The 18,323-nt window shown below is 45.2% G+C and overlaps 1 long non-coding RNA gene across 2 annotated transcripts in view; it reads right to left on the bottom strand.

Annotated features, from left to right (window-relative positions):
• Positions 1-18,323, bottom strand: part of LOC144783474 (uncharacterized) — a 453,048-nt gene that overhangs the window by 280,563 nt on the left and 154,162 nt on the right. The window lies entirely within an intron of this gene.

Raw genomic sequence — 18,323 nt, 5'->3', positions numbered from 1 at the left:
TTCTTGAACCTGCATGTGGGACCAAGGATCTCCACAAAGATATTCTAAGGGATCAACTGCTAAATCGCACAAATCACATGGACATTCAAGAAAGGTTTCTTGGAATTAAAGATCTCTCATTGGATAAGGCAGTGTCAATTGCAAAGAGAACTAAGAATCCTTCAATCTATAGAAGGGTATTGAATTCAACTGTGGGTAATTCTAAATTTGTGGTGGACAGAGCTGGCAATGAGCCTAAAGATCTGAAACTAGTGACAAGCGAAAGTCAAACGAAAGGTGAAAGTACATTGGTAGAAGAGGATACACAACAAAAACCTGTTCTATAGGTGTGGAAGCATTTAGCATTAATGTTCTTCTGGAAATACTCCAGCAATTAAGGTCACATGTTATTGATGCAAGTAATTAGGACATTTTCCATGCGTGTGCAAGACTAGTGTGAGCGGCGTCAACAAAAGCAGCAGTACATTTACCAAAAGGGTACAGTTGGTAGAGTAGGAGCCTAGCAGTGGTGGCTGGCAGCTATGGGGACTGGGGGGGCGACCAAACTGCCAGTGGTGGCGGTGTTTCTTCGTTGTGCTGTGCAAGCTTTTCATTCTAGTCACTGGCCTTGAAATCAGTTGCCTCCAGGATCACCGCTGTCCTCCAGCAACAGGCTCACGAGAGGGGGAATAAAAATGCTTCCTTTTAAAATTTTCAGTTTACGGGTGTTACGGTAGGAATCCAGCAGGTAAAGTTGGCGTTAAATGCATCGATCCATCTGGTGAGGCCACTCTCCGGAGTAAGTTTAGGAAAGAGAGCTGGTGCAGGAGGCTGGAGGTATATTTATTCGGTGCAGCACTGAGGACGGGGTTGGGTCCGCGGCTGCCTGGCAAGCAGACTCTTGGGCAGGACATGGTCCTGGGAAAGTTGACAGAGGACACAGAGGCACAGGCTACAGACCCTAGAGCCATGGATGACCTGCATCACTGGAAGGGACATAATTTAACATATAACATACACAATCAAAGCTTAGATCAGACGATTTACGATACCTGTTGTTTAATTTATGACGTATTATGTATTTGTTTTCATTCTCTGTAGCATTGTTTAGCCTAATGTAAAGTGCTCTGATACCTACGGGTCTAGCCAGCACTATATATAACTCATAAATAAGGTCCCATTGCACTTCTGATGGGCCTTTGACGACGCCCCCTGGGCAGATACCAAAACTGTTTGTACTCACCTCGATGCACAAGCAACCTTGGCCGATGCCGGGTGGAGCTGTCATATGCAGCTAAAGAGGAGTCTGGCCCTGGTTTCACCCCCTCGGCCGTCACCTACCCAGCCGGACATCTGACATTGTTTTCCTTGTTTTTCCCGTGGTGTATTTCCTCCCTCCCCCTCCTCCTCCCCCTGTGACTCTTTGATTTAAGTGATGTAACTATGTAACCTGCAGCTCGCTGTAACTCATGTAAAGCGCTCTGATACCTCTGGGTCTAGCCAGCGCTTTATAAAACTTTTCAAATAAATAAATGAGTGGAGAGGGGGAGGGATGGAAGTAGATGGCAGAAGGAAGTATAGAGAGGGAATAGGCGAGAGAAGGAAGTAATAAAAAAAAGAAAGAAAAATACGTTATCTGGCTCAGATGTCCTCGCTCCTACAGATCTTCTTCTTCACTCCAGCATGGGCACAGCCAACTTTCTTAACCAATCCTGGCGCTGCTCTCATGCTGTGCGAGCAGCACCAGCATTGAATGAAGCAGACTGGCTGCATGCTCATTCAGGCCCTGTAATCCCAGCTTTCTAAGACAGCTGGGTGGAGAGCTTCAAAGAGCGCATGTCAGATTGGTTGGCGCAAGAGAGCTGGCCAAAAGTGACATGCGCACTTTGAAGCATCCAGCCAGCCACTTCCCCTGTCCTCTTGACACACCCGCATGTCTCTGGGCTTAGGGGTGGAGCTGCAGCAGTGTGCATGTTGGAAAAATAGAATGAAATCTTTTCAATGCCATTTTATTTTTTTCTGCGCAGCTCACAATGGACGCGGGGGGGGCGCCTCCCAAGTGAAGAAACCGCTGCTGGAGTCTAGTGTGGAAGATTGTGTTTTAGTTGTGAGTGATTCAATGCAGGTTGTAATTATTGACAAATAAATAGGTGGTAACATGCTGAATGAATGTTGTTCAACCATATCAGCTGCCTTGATGCAAAACAGTTATTCTTGGAGTAGAAGCGGAGATGTGAAGATGTGGGCAGACTCATTATCAACACATAATTTAATTGAATAGTACACATGGATGAGGTTTAAGAATGTTGTGCTAGGAATACCGCATGGGTGCCCTGTAGGATATGGTGGTGTACAATTACTTATTGCAGGTTGCTTTGAAACTGACTTGTCAAATAAGAAAAGAACAACCCATGGTAAAGTGTATGTTCTAAAGAAAGGAGGATTACTGCTTGGATGGAGAGAACAGAAAGTATGAGGTATATATTTAATCACCCAGAGCAAGTAGTGGGAATGTAAGTACCAGATGTTAAAAAAAAATGAAGGGCAGAATTTCCCAAAATATTTTGTGAAAGTATGGGCAAATTGGAAGGGTTTTCCTATCCTATAAGTTTGATAAAAGGCCCTGCACTAAAAGTTCATAAAGTGCTCTTTGGCACTGAGGGACACTTTGAAAGGTGAACAACACAGACATGAGTGAAGAAGGTTGTAATAATGTCTAACGAGGCTTCTGAATGGCTGAGTCCAATTGTATTGGATCAGAAACCCAATGGTAAAATATGCATGTGTATTGATCTGCATGACCTAAATGTATGCCTTTGGGGTCATGGGCACTCGCTGCCGAATATCGAAGAAATGTTGAGTACCTGTGCAATACAAGTAACTTTCAGAAGTAGACTTCTCCATGGACTATCCTCAGATGGTGCTACATCCTGGTTCTAGGCACCTAACATACTTGGTGGTGCCTGGAATTGCATATAGGTACCTCAGACTACCATTCAGATTGGCATCTGCTTTGGCACTTCTCCAATAGATTTTGCACAACTTGCAGTCAGGTATGGAAAAAGTGTTTGTGTTCCAGGACAATACCCTCGTTTGCTGAAAGGACAATTTAGAGCATAGTAACATTTTGCTGCAGGTTTTGAGTAGATTGAAGGATTCCATGATGGCCATACTGGGCGAGTTTTTTTTCAAATCATAACATTGAACAGATTGCACAAAGATCCAATGTAGTTATAAAAACATTTTTTATAGATTAATGTGTACTTGTTTGATTGTTGCCTGAACAATTTTTCTTTTTACTGTAGCTGACGCGTTTCGTTCAATTTGAACTCCTTCAGGTCTTTGAAACCCATGCGTTCTCACTTAGTCCACATATGCATGAATAAGCCTTAGTTCCCCTTGTTTTTATTAAATGCATCTGTCAAACTTCATTCTCCTCGAATAAGTAAAACATGTACCTTATGTGAGAAATATCACATCTGCTTGCCTCGCCAGGCATTGATTATCGGACACCTCTGAGCAAACAGAAGATAGTTGGTTGGTAGCAAATGTTTAGGCTACTTCTGGAGGAGCCATTACTGAAGAGGAATGAAGGCATGGCATAAGTTGGGAGGAAGAATTGTTGCATGTTAAGGAAACTATTTCAAAGGGTTGGCAGAAAGGACAAAGTATGAGTTGGTAGAAAAATATAAACTGGTTTGGTTGAAATATTCAGTCTTCAATGAGTTAATTTTAAGAGAGGTTGGTTCGTCCTGCACCTCTGATCATCGGTTGATGGATTTGCTTTAAGTAGATCATGGTGGCATGTCTGCCATGAAAAAGAAAGCTTTCAGTATTTTTGGTGACCCAATATTGACTATGATCTGGAGAGTTGCATGTACAGTAATAAGACTTTGGTGGTGAGGGAATGCTCAATTGCGCCCGTTATACATTTCCAGATGGAGCCTGGAAACGAGTGAATCTGAATATTTGTGGACTATTAGGTCATGGGGAATTGAGGGATACATCTGTCATAATCTTGATCGAATATTTTTCAAAATGGGCAGAGGTAAAACCTTTTAATGAGGTAAGAACAAATAATATCACAACTTTTCTAGAGAATATTTTCATTAGAGAAACATCCCTGAAGAAATTGGGACAGGTAACGGTCCTCAGATTGTGTTGGGGGCCATGTCTGAATTCTGAAGGAGCCATGGAGTAACCAATCACAGGACAGTTTTATACCATCCTAGGTAAACCTGCACAGTTGAATGGTTCAATAGGGTGTTGAATTAATGTTTGCAATTATCTGGTAAAGGATGCTTGAAGTGGAAGAATGAGCTTAAAAAGATGCAATTGAGTTACAGACCCACTCCACATAAGAAATCAAACTTTTGTACTGCTGAGTTGTAAGCATTCCGGCCTTCATGTCCGGCATGGATGGGAAGGTGTGGAATGGCATACCGCAATATTTCACTAATGTCAAAGAAGGTGATGTATACGTAGGATGTGTACTTAGCATAGGAAAGCATGATGGGACGTGCGGTCTTCGGCTAAGGTTTTGGGCAGGTGATGTTCTTCCTCAGTAAGTTGAGATCTTGCTGGAATCCATAGTTTATAATGCTCATCAAGTATTTTATTCAGCTGACTCTATGTACATATTTTTAGATCTTAGCTTTAATTATTTCTTTTTTCTGCTCCTGTGTGCTTTCTCAGGTTCGTCATACCTATAGACTCCAATAATTCAGTGTTTTTTTTCAAATAAGAAGGAGGATGTATTATAGCCTGTGTTTCTTCAAGAGCTATTTCTTGCAGGGAATGTTATTGTGTGGAACAAGGACTGCGGGTTCCTTGATGGCCATTTATGCTGTCAGAGCCCCGGACAGCGGATACTGCGTCTCAACCATGAAACATTACAGCAGTTCCTGTGTTCCTCTGTGTTTGGTGCTTGTGTTTATTTTCACATGACATTTGAGTAACAGTCTAAAGCTGATATTCTGTGCCTGACACAACACAGATGATGTGTCACAGGCTGGATGAGGGACAGGCAGGGATCACACCTCCACCAAAGAGTGATGAATCCCAGAATGCTCCTCTTCCAGATGTGGGGAACACCCTGAGTCCATGCCAGGACCACCGCTCTGCTGGCCCAAAGATTTGAACCACCGTCAGTGATCTCTCCTCAGCCACAAACACACGGGCCCCCCGCAAATATTGCACTGTGTGAAAACACTAAATAAACTCCATAGATGCTGCCCTTTCTATGCTCAACCCTCTTTTCTTCTTTTAAATAAACAATCTGTTCTTACCACTTACTTATAGTTAAAGCCAGGGCTTTAAGTGGGTGAAAAAACTGTAGGGTCTCTCAAGGGGGCATGGACATTGTAATTAAAGGCGTGGCTTAAAAATACATACGGTAAACATCTGTGCTTAGAATACTTTGCCCCCAACTTGTATTTTGCTGTTCCTGTCATTGCATCCAGATATATGATACATCAAGTAACATCATACCTGCAACAAGTCAGGGCTATTGGCTTTGTCAGTGGTTGTTAGTTGCATAAGATAAATAAGCAGCAACTATGGCTTGTTGTATATGATATTGAAAAATCTTCCACTTAAAGCCCTGGTGACACCATGACAATGCTGCTGTTCCTGAGTTTCAAAAAGAGAAGGGAAATCCAGGGAGAAAATGACTCTTTAAAGGATTCCCCTACAACGCTCACCTGGCATGACGTCATGCCGTAACTTCTCCACTAGTGAGAAGCGAACAGTGTGAGCAGCGCACATCAATGTGCCTGTTGTTACTGCAGGCCAGAAAAAAACAGACCGCCTGTGCCAGGGCACAAAACAGAGCCCGATAGAGACCCATTTTGAGGCCTTCTTTAAAAAACTGCCGGTGCTAAGCACGGGTGAGACCCGGCCCACTTAACACCTTAACTGCGGCCGTTTTTTCGGCGCAGTGCGGCGTTCTAAAAGGTGGGCGTGGCCACGTTGGCCGACGGCAGCACGCAACGGGTTAAAGCCCTGGTTACAACCAATAATTGACAGCATCCGTTGTGGAACGGAATCACTTTTGTTGTGTTCTTTTTCACCAGCAGACCTGTTCTCCTTCTTTAACTACTTAAGCGCTGAGGCTCCACCCCCAAAGCAGGACTCTTTTTTAGGTCTCGCTTAAAGACAGATTTAAATGTTGAGAAAGACCTCTTGTGGACCATACCAAAAACTTAATAGAATTAGTGTCTGCCCGTTGCTTATCATTCGTTGGCTTTATTGCCACACTCCTGCTGCGTCCTATTAGATGTCTTCCTTTCCTCTTGTGTATCTCCTCCTCGCAGCGATAACTCTAGCCCATCTTTTTGATTGGCTGGATTATATCCTTCCACCGCTTACATTTCAGGAACTACTTTTTTGTTAAGCCCTTCCTCGGAGTGTATCTACTTTATTCCACCCTCTTGTTTGCTGCTCCGCTCTCAAATACGCACCTGCATGTACTCAGCGTTGCTCTCTCTTCCCCCCTTGCGCTCTTCCTCATGCGCTGATTCTTTCTTTCAATGTCCGCTTCCCACACAACCTAGGGTGACCAGATCTTGAGAACCAAAAACCGGAACCTTTGGGAAACATAGAAGAAGGACTACAAATGTTCATCCACAAAATGGCGCAGAAGATGACACTGTCACAAACATAGGATCTCAGAAGATGCATTAAGAGAGTATATACATGTAATTCCTACAACCAACATCATACCTATTAATTAAATTGCTTACTTATAGCAGATACTAACTAGCACAGCTTTAGAACACCTCAAAAAGTGCCTCTCACTGTTTTCAGTCGACCCCCTCTAAAAACCGGGACATGAGCCAAAATTGCCGAACTCTGCCGGGACAGCTGATGAAAAACCAGGACTGTCCGGGCACATTTGGGACGTCTGGTCACCCTAACCCAACCCCCTCCATTCTTTCATTCATCTCGGATTTAAAAAAAAAAATGTATTTCCCTCATCCGCTGGCCTACAACCCTCACAGTCCTATTTATTTGTACACTTTTTAAGGCTCGGCAGCTGCCATTTGCTGCCTGCCTGCTCCATTGACAAAAAAGTGATTTCACTAGAGTGGTTGCCATTCCAGCGCGCCTCAGGTTGGTGCAGCTTAAAATCCTCCACAGAATATATATCACTGGGCCCCGATTGGAGCTTATGGGAAGATCCGATAATGGAGAATGTAAGCGGCGCTGTGGCCATATGGGGACATTCAGGCATATCATCTGGGAGTGTAAATATATCAGCTCCTACTGGAGCAAGGTCCATGACACAATCAACGCGGTGCTACAGGTCCATCTTCGCCCAGAGGTACGTAGGTGCCTCTTGAATATGTGGGAACCCACGGACCTGAACACTCATCAGACTCAATGGGCCACACTAGGGCTCATGCTTACTAAAAGAAACATCGCACAATTATGGGGAGCAGCCCAATCGCCCACTTGAAGCCTGGGAAAGAGACCTGGATTGGTGTATGTATAGAGAGAAAACTGGGTATTCGGCCCGGGGACCCCCCAAAAAGTGGTCCCGTATATGGAGTCCCTGGAATACATACAGTGGAGAGATGTGTGTGCCGCCCCGCTGTGCTGAACAAGATGACCCCCTGACCCCGTAGCATTCCCCTCCTATGCAATGCAATGATACGACAATTCTCCTCTTGTGCCTCTCTATAATGCATAATTTGATTGATACCTTTTTTAAAAAAATATATTTTTATTGCAAACTTGTAGAGTAACCAACCATGTCGCTCCTCACTCTTGCCTCCAGCTTGCTTTTTGTAGCAGCTGCCAATTACAATAACACACGGCCAGTTGGCCCACAACCCTGAGGTCGGGCGGCATTAATCAAAAATCTGCTAGATGCATACAGGCATACAAGCGAGTGCAACCCTAGAACATGAGGGTCTCGTGTCCGCATTTCTATTTCACCCTTCCCCCCGCCCCCCAACATGTAAACAAGAATGAGCCCTAGGAATCAACATCAAAGTATCAGTACAACTACTGCGTAGCATTCCTTACCCTGTCTCCCTTCGTTCCCCTCCCCTCCTATAGTAGGCAGCAATTATGTGGCGCTGAGTGCACTACATAGCGGTACCAAGCTAAAAGTGGTCAGCTCCGTGAATATAAAAAGTAGACAAAGGGCCTGCATTCCACAGTGGTCCTAGTCATATATTGCGCCCCTTGATCATTCAATTCCACTAGTGATCCTCCCTACCCCCATCCCATACATTGCTCCGGTGTTTCACAACCATCTGCCAACAGTCACGCCATTCAATCTAGTCCTACCCTTCTGCACCCCGCTCGATAAGCGCTACGCAAAATCATCCATTCCTATCCTCCCTTGTTTCACCCCCCCCCCCCCACACCCACTCTCCCCATGTCAGTGTGCCCTCCGCTACCCTCCCTATTGAGCTATCAATCTTCCCGTGCATTCCGGTGCCAAACTCCCGCAACACTATGCGCTTAACTCCATCCGCCGTGGGGAACCAGCAATCCCACACCAGTAAGCAGCGTGTCTACTCTATGCCACTGCGCCGCCTATTCCTAGTAGTAAGTCCCCCTCCTGCCTGTCCATTTCTAATTGGTTCCCCCCACAGCGCACTCCCCTGATCCCCCCCTCCTCGATCTCCGGCTCCTGAGCTGCGGGGGTCCTCCTCCCACTTCGGTTAGAGTTTGAAGCTCCACAACCAGCGCTTTCCACGCCCTAGCCGCTTCCAATGCTTTTTTATTTGAAGTACGCCTGGCCAATTGCAATCGGAGCGTCCCTTCACTACTGGCCCAGGACAGAAAACTCCCTCGCCATCTCCGAAAGCTGGGCCCCGCTCTCGATTTCCAGTGCATGGTGAGCTCTCGTTTCGCCATGACCAGCCCCAGATCGAAAAATTTGCTAGTAATTTTTGTGGCAGGCGTATGTGGGAACCAGAGTAGTAGACACACTCCCATCCCCACTTCAATCCGGTGCTCCGTGATCCTGTTCAGGCACTCCACCACTTCCGTCCAATAAGAGCTCAGCCCCACGCAGGACCAGAACATGTGTCCGAAACCAGCGCCGTCTGTATTGCAGCGTGGGCATAGCGAGTGGGCCCCCCCGAATGCTCGCTGAATAGTAACCGGCGTTAGATAGGCCCTGTGTAACGTAAAATATTGCACTAGCTGAAACCGGGCATTGCGCGTTCCCTTCCAGGCTCTCCGTACCAGCTGTGGCCATGTTGTTTCAGGTATGGAGGTACCGAGGTCCTCCTCCCATTTATCCTGCAGTCTGTCCAGGGGTCGAAGCCCCTCCGTTGACGTCCTCCTGTATAAACAGGTGATGGCCTTAAGTGTGCCCGCTGCCATCATGACGTATTGACACCCCAAGGACGTGGGGGGTTCCGTCAAACCCATACTCCACTGTTTCTGGATTCCCGACACTAGTGCGGCATGTAGCAAGAAATCCCCACGCGGGAGATCCCAGATGCCCTGCAGCTCTCGGAAGGGCAACAGGACTCCGTCACGATAGAGGTCTCCAACCACGTGGAGTCCACAGTCCTCCCAACCCGCCAGCGCGGACCAGTCTCCACCATGTGGCATAGCAGTACACATGCCCAGTTGATTGATACCTCTGCATTTTTTATTACAAAGATCAATAAAAAAGATTTATTAAAAAAAAGTGATTTCACACAGTTACATTTTTTATAATTTACCCTTCCATGTGGTGTTTGCCATCTTGGATCAGTAAACAAAAATAATAAATAAATTTGCGCCAGCATCAATCCAGAAGTGAGCATGTGCATAGTGATACATATGTGCGTATACGTCATCATGCATGCATGAGCCTATGGAAAGGCATAGCCGCCAGTAGCGTTGTTACGGACTCGAGTGCTCCCATCAACATGCTTCTTTTCTTTTTGTAGGACTTTCTGGGTAAGAAAACATGCAGTGACTCATGCAAGCCAGATCATCCTGGATTTCCCAGGCTAGTTTTCAGAAATGCCCAGGGTTGATAGGGTTCCCCGGGTGCCGGTCAACCCCGGACCGGAATCTAGCAGCAATCCCTTGTGGAAGTAGAGGAAACGGGGTATTTTTAGGCATATTTCTGACATTTACAGAGCATTCTGAGTAAGAAAACCTGCTGGGACTCACACAAGACATACTGGGCCTATTTATTTCAGAAATGGCTAGGTGTGGTAGCGTTTCCTCGGTACTGGCTGACCTAGAGACCAAACAATGAAGCAATTGGTCACAGCAAGTGCGAGAAAATTGGGATTTCTTTGGGCATAGTTTTGACACGAGACAGCAGATTGCCCCACCAGGAGCAGCATTGTTATTGTAGATGATAGGTTATAGGTTATGTACAGTGGCGGCTGGCACAGATGAGGGCGGCGAGCTGTCCCTCGTCGTCGTCCCTCCGCTCCAGCCAGAACAGGAAGCACCCAGGCTCCCCTAAGCCAATCACAATACTGCAATACAGCGTTGTGATTGGTCTGAGTGCCGTGGTTTGGCGCTCAGCCATAGAATGGGAGCCTGACCATGTTCTCCAACCAGGCTGTAATGCAGCCTGGGTGGACAACATGCAAAGTGCGCATGAATGTTTGGCCGGCCCAAGACGGCCAGCCAAACACTCATGTGCAATTTACAGAGTGCCCACCACTCCTCCCCCTGCTCTGAGAGCAGAACAGCCCGCCCTGCCAAGCTGCTGCAGCAGAAACAAATAAAATGATAATAGCAACAAGTTATTATCATTTTATTTTTCCTTAATTTCCACTGCTGAAAACAGTGGGGCAACGCTCCCCCTCCTTAGCTGAGGAGCGGCCACTGGTTACCTAGTAGAGTGTCCCACCAGGAGCAACATTCTTATTGTAAATGATATTACAGAATGCCCCACCAGGAGCAGCATTCTTATTGTAGATGATACTTTACAGACTGGCCTACCTTTCATATTAAAAGTGATAGGTTACAGAATGCCTCATCAGGTGCAGCATTCTTATTGTAGTTGATATGTTACAGATTTCCACACCAGGATCATCATGCTTACCGTAGATGATAGGTTACAGATTACGTAGCAGAATGCCCCACTAGGAGCAGCATTCTTATTGCAGATGATAGGTTACAGGATGCCCAATCCGTAGCAGCATTCCTATTGTAGACGATAAGTTACACAATCTCTCAGCAGGAGCAGAATTCCTATTGTAGATGATAGGTTACAGGATGCCCCACCAGGAGAAGCATTCTTATTGTAGACGATAAGTTACACAATGTCTCACCAGGAGCAGCATTCTTATTGTAGGTGATACGTTACAGAATGCCTCGCCAGGTGCAGCATTCCTATTGTAGGTGATACCTTACAGGATGCCCCACCAGGAGCAGCATTCCTATTGTAGACGATAGGTTACAGGATGCCCCACCAGGAGAAGCATTCTTATTGTAGACGATAAGTTACACAATGTCTCACCAGGAGCAGCATTCCTATTGCAGATGATAGGTTACAGGATGCCCCACCAGGAGCAGCAATCTTATTGCAGATGATAGGTTACAGGATGCCCCACCAAGAGCAGCATTCCTATTGTAGACGATAAGTTACACAATGCCTCACCAGGAGCAGCATTCCTATTGTAGATGATAGGTTACAGGATGCCCCACCAGGAGCAGCATTGTTACTGTAGATGATACGTTACACAATGCCTCGCCAGATACAGCATTCTTATTGAAGATGATAGATTACAGGATGCCCCACCAGGAACAGCATTCTTATTGTAGATGATGCGTTACAGAATGCCCCACCAGGAGCAGCTTTCTTATTGTAGATGATAGGTCACAGAATGCCTCATCAGATGCAGCATTCTTATTGCAGGTGATAGGTTACAGAATGCCTCACTAGGAGAAGCATTCCTATTGTAGATGATAAGTTACACAATGTCACACCAGGAGCAGCATTCCTATTGCAGATGTTAGGTTACAGTATCGCCCACAAAGAGCAGCATTCTTATTGTAGATGATACGTTACAGAATGCCCCACCAGGAGCAGCATTCTTATTGCAGATGATATGTTACAGAATGCCTCATCAGATGCAGCATTCTTATTGCAGGTGATAGGTTACAGAATGCCCCACTAGGAGAAGCATTCCTATTGTAGAGGGTGTTACACACTGTCTCACCAGGAGCAGCATTCCTATTGCAGATGTTAGGTTACAGGATGCCCCACCAGGAGCAGCATTGTTACTGTAGATGATACGTTACAGAATGCCTCGCCAGATACAGCATTCTTTTGTTTTTTTTTTGTTGTTTTTTTTAAAACCTTTATTGTGCATGAAAGGAACAAATACGGGCCCACAACCGTCAGGTCGGACACGATACTTTGAAGCACAAATGCAAATAAAACAGTTCCCCCGCGGCAACAGGTGGTTTAACAATAATCAATGAACGTTACACTGAATAGAAACATGGCGCCGGGGAGAAGGAGCATTGAAGGTTAATTTTTAAAATTTTTCGTTCTAAATATAAATCAATGAAGAATAAGAACAAAAGAATACTGAGTCCGTACAGTAGCTTCACTACATGAGCGGGAGGCACCATCACTAGAAACAACAATGGAAGTCAGTACGTCGGACAATATGGCGGTACAAAGGAAAACAACAAGATCAGCAGCCAGCATTTACGTACCACAGACAGCGCCACCCCCTCCCCACTAACCCTAGCGCGGACCCAGAACAGAAACAGTTAAAGAAGCGCAGAAAGATAGAAAATAAGGCCCATAGAAACTAAATAAAGAAAACTAAATCCCTCCCCCCACCCTACAGCAATGCGGAGGCTACGGCCTACCCCCCCCCCCAGCAGAGTGTCTGTCGCCCATTAAAGAACCCGAAATATAGACGAGAGAAGAAAGAAGGAAAAAGGGAAAAAAGGAAAGAAAAGGAAAAGAAAAGCCCCAATACTAGAAATATAGGGAGTGAGAAAAGAATAAACTAATCCACTACTCCCGGAAAAAGGAAAGGTGGGGGAGGAGCCCACCCAATATCGAATCTCCCGGACTCCCCAGTCATATACATCTTCTACGCCGCATTCAACAGTAAATTCGGAAGACATAAAACCAGAAAAGGGTCAGAATCAGTTACACCCAGATCCCCGGGACAGCACAAAACCCCGCTATCACATCAGCAAGAATAAAGAACCGGACATAGCCATTACAATCGTAAGCGGGGAAAGTCAACACCTGAAACGCAAGCAACATAGCAAAATGCAGTTCAGTCCGGGTCTCCGCCAGCCGATCAAACAAACCCAACGAGGAGAACACCTTCAGCCCTGGCCCGAACGACCAATTTCCCCAGGCAAGGCCACCACTGCGAGCACCCCTCAGGCAGAACAAAGGACCAAGATGGCCGCTCCCGACAAGGAAGAAGCATAGGAGGAGGAAACGAGCACCCCCAGTCAACCATAAGTTCAGCGTCCAAACTGATGAACACCACTTCCAACGCAGGATGAGAGTCACTCCACCAGTGTAGAAAAGAGGCTCCAGAGGCAAAAACGATGAGGGGGGCCAACAACTGGCAGGTCGATAAGCGGAGCCTCGGTAGCGATTGTGCAGGCAGAGTCATAGTTCTCAAAGTGGAGGGAAACCTTGTAACCAAAGCCTCATCAATAACGAAACACCCAACATTGTTGCCAGGGACATAGCGCTCCTCCGCCCTCTCATTCTGTAACAGAGTATCCGCGTCAGAAGTAGTCAGAGGCAACCGGAGGCCAGCCAGCCCCGGTCTCGGTACGCCAGATGAAGCTCCCTCCGTCTTCAACATCAGCTCTCGGATGTTTCGCCGCCATGTTGCCCCCAGGTCAGCAAGGGCAATCAGGATGTCCCAATTAGTCAGGCCGCTCTGCGATCGTAGCCGGCCCGCACTACTCAGCGGTACCCCCGGATCAGCTTCCACCATGGGGACCGGCAGGACAGCACATTGTAGGGATAGGGAAGCAGCCATCTCCCCGTCACAAAAGGCAGGCGCCGTTGTCACCCGTTCAGTGAGTCCAAAATAGAGGGAGGGGTGCTATTACGTTACCAAGGAAAACAAGCGTTCGAACCATCGATGAAAACGCGGCCCACAGTCAGGGGGGGGGCCGTGCAGGATGAGAGGCTCCTCGCCTTGTACGAATGCGGGCAGTCCACGGTAGAGAAGGCTCCCCAAAATGGAGTCCGTGCAGTTTGCGAGTAGCGCAGCGGAGGGAAGCGCCGAGTGAAGGGCTCCAGTCGCGGAGAAAACACTCCGTATTCAGAGGAATGCCCACTACACCGGAAGGATCTACTCCCTCCACCGCCGTAATCAGTCACGCTCCCGCAGCCAACGGCAGCGGCCAGCGGTGGCGAGCAGCATAGGTCTCCCAGGCAGCCTCGGATGTCGGCAAACGTTGCGAGGACTGCATCAAAACAGCCGGCGGAGACCTCAAAAGAACGCATTCGGCAGCAGCGCGTTCATGTCTCCGTTGCAGCACGGTGCAAGCAAGGATAAATGTCAGGATATCGAAGCGAAATCAGATGGCTCGCGGAGCCGGGAGCCTACACGTCCGTCCCGTCCGCCATCTTGGCTCCTCCTAGATACAGCATTCTTATTGAAGATGATAGATTACAGGATGCCCCACCAGGAACAGCATTCTTATTGTAGATGATGCGTTACAGAATGCCCCACCAGGAGCAGCTTTCTTATTGTAGATGATAGGTCACAGAATGCCTCATCAGATGCAGCATTCTTATTGCAGGTGATAGGTTACAGAATGCCTCACTAGGAGAAGCATTCCTATTGTAGATGATAAGTTACACAATGTCACACCAGGAGCAGCATTCCTATTGCAGATGTTAGGTTACAGTATCGCCCACAAAGAGCAGCATTCTTATTGTAGATGATACGTTACAGAATGCCCCACCAGGAGCAGCATTCTTATTGCAGATGATATGTTACAGAATGCCTCATCAGATGCAGCATTCTTATTGCAGGTGATAGGTTACAGAATGCCCCACTAGGAGAAGCATTCCTATTGTAGAGGGTGTTACACACTGTCTCACCAGGAGCAGCATTCCTATTGCAGATGTTAGGTTACAGGATGCCCCACCAAGAGCAGCATTCTTATTGTAAATGATACGTTACAGAATGCCCCACCAGGAGCAGTATTCTTATTTTAGATGATACGTTACAGAATGCCCCACCAGGAGCAGCATTCTTATTGCAGATGTTAGGTTACAGGATGCCCCACCAAGAGCAGCATTCTTATTGTAGATGATACGTTACAGAATGCCCCACCAGGCGCAGCATTCTTATTGCAGATGATATGTTACAGAATGCCTCATCAGATGCAGCATTCTTATTGCAGGTGATAGGTTACAGAATGCCCCACTAGGAGAAGCATTCCTTTTTTTAAATATATTTTATTTTATGTCAGCAGACAGTTCTATGAGACAATACAAAAAAAAATGGAAAGAATTGACATTCCCGAACACCGGGACCAAGGAAATAATCATTGTATACAATATCTTGAATATACCTAAATAGCAATACAGCTGTTTAGGGTAATCAATCTATAAAAGAGCCACAAAAAAAGTTAAATCCACTTTGAAATTGGTGCCCATAAATTTCTACCATACGTCTTCTTTTTAATCCCCTTCAGTTTATAAACAGCACTTTCTAGTTCATATATGGATAATAATTTAAGTTGCCAGTGATTAAAAACCGACGGGTCAGAGTCTAGCCATCGTGAAGTACAAAATCTAAATATAGCCATACATATAAAAAGAAATCCTTCCTCTAAATTTAATCTGATCCCAATTTCCTGAGTCTGGATTCCAAATATTACCAGTTCTGCAGACAGTTGTACATTTACCCCCAAACTGTCAGTTAAAAAGAGTTGAACATCACTAATAAATTGTGATAGTCTGGGGCAATAAAAAAACATGTGGATAGAGTCAGCAGCTATATACCCACAACGACTACACCTATCCCCGTTACCAGATTTCCATTTCGCCAGTTTGGCAGGTGTATAATATAAGTCGAAAATAGACATAAAGTGTTGACTTTTTAGTGAGCCATTAAATAAAGTTTTGATGGATATTTCTAATGCTCTAGGCATATCTATTTTATCTACTTCCAGTTTTCTTTTCCATTAGCTTTTAACCTCACTTAAATCATCTTGTAGGCTATTTGTCATTATCTGATAAACCATACCTATTTTATTTCCCTTTCTGATTACTTCGAGAATATCAATCTTGTTCATAGAGGGATGATCTAGCAATCCCTTGGAATCCAGAAAAACTTCGTAATTGGAGATATTTGAAAAAATCAGGTCTCGGAAGATTAAATCTATGTTGTAAAGTGGAAAATGTAGCAATCTGATCACCCTGGTAAAGATCTCCTAACACATAAACACCTGCAGAATGCCATTTTTTCATAACTTGGTCCCTGAAGATCTCAGGTAACCTTGAATTATTTATCAAGGGTGTGTAATAATTTAAATCAAAACAAAAAACTATTTTTTTTCTTATTTGTTTCCATATCTCAAAAGAAGCTATCATAATTTTAAATTTTGTTTTTTTTAGTAGCTCGGCTTGATTATTCTTACTAAGCATTGCGTAGCCTCCATCCCTAACAGCATTTCATAAATTGAGGGACTAACTGAATCTCTTAACCTAATATCGTGAAAAATTAGGAAGCCCATATGTCTTAATAGGGTAGCCCAATAATACCCCCCAACCCCCCTTAATTCTTTGCGAGAAAGCTCCACTTCAAAGCTCTTCTAGATCACCGGTAGCTCCATAAAAACCTGGAAGACATTCTTACTAAAAAAAAACGATGGAAACAACAAAGGTATTGTACGGAACAGATAAAGGAATTTTGGAAAAATTAGCATCTTCAATATGTTAGTACGTCCATATAATGAGAAATGGAGATTATTCAATCTTTCAAGGGTTCTATTAGCAGAGTTTATTACAGGATCTATATTGAGACGTGGTATATTATCTATTTTATCACTAATTGTAATACTGAGATACCGAGCATTTGAAGTAAAGACCATATCGTTTGGGCGACCCTTCTCAGAATGAATCAATTGCGTTTTAGAGATATTCCGTTTATATCCCGAATACCCCCCAAACTCGTGAGCTAATTCGATAATTTTAGGTAAAGATCGCTTAATATCAGTAGTGGTAACAGCGATATCGTCTGCGTATGCGAACACCTTATAATCAATTTGATAAATTCTGACCGGGCATACTTCGACTTCATTTTCCAATCTATTCAGGAAGGGTTCAATATACAATGCAAACAACAAGGGGGAACAAGGGCAACCTTGTCTCGTCCCCCTTGTTATTACGAAATCATCGGAAATGCCACCAGCTATTCGAATTGTGGCCCTAGGGTGGTTATATAATGCCTGAATTGCCTTTATGAATTCCCTGGGAAATCCCTTCCACATCCCTACAGACCACAAAAACCTCCAGGCAACCCTGTTGAATGCTTTTTCAGCATCCAACAGGGCTACCGCAACTGGAGACCCTGTGGCCTGCGCCCAATCCAGAAGTGAGATCACCCTCTTTACATGGTCCGTCGTATCTCTGTTTTGAATAAATCCATGCTATCTTATGGAGACAAGAGTGGGCATTAAGTCGTTCAGCTTATTAGCTAGGATTTTAGAAAAAATCTTACTATCAGCAGTGATAAGTGAGATGGGTCTGTATGACCCTAGCTCAGTAGCCTCCTTCCTTTTTTTTAAAAAATGACTATAGTGGCAAAAGACCATGATTCGGGGAGTAACCTAAAAAGGCATTATGAAAAACTTTTAGTAACTCATTTTTTAACAATCCGCAAAATGTGCAATAAAATTTAAGGGGTATATTGTCAGGCTGCGAAATCAAGAGAGAGAGAGAGGACCAGAAAGCTAGTCCATATCCCCGGGGTAATATGTTATTTAATCAAAAAGAGACTAGCTCACGTTTATATTAGATTACAGAATGAAATGACTCAGATATGTTTCGTCGTTGGATGAGAACACCTGGTGAGTGTGTTCATAAAGCCCTCACCCACCAACCTAGTTGGTGGCATGCTTCATCATTGGGCCCACCCAGTAGCACCTAGCGTGCCCCGGGTGTGCTTTGACGCCTGATTACAGCGGAGCTGGTATGTTGCTGAGTGTGCGGTGAAGATAGTTATGAGAGTGAATCTTAAAACGGCTTGGCGGGGGTCCCAGTACCCGAGGGTAAAATTAGACTTTAATACCTGGGCCTCCGTCAGCGGTTAAAAATAAGGCTGGAGGATGTTAGAGGCGAGTTACGACCTCCCACATCCAATGGGTCAACATGTTTCAGCCAGTGCCTTATGTCTATG

Source organism: Lissotriton helveticus, chromosome 9 (genome assembly GCF_964261635.1).
Source record: "Lissotriton helveticus chromosome 9, aLisHel1.1, whole genome shotgun sequence".
NCBI lineage: Eukaryota > Metazoa > Chordata > Amphibia > Caudata > Salamandridae > Lissotriton > Lissotriton helveticus.
Note: the sequence above shows the minus strand (reverse complement) of the source record. Positions and strands in the feature narration are given on the sequence as shown.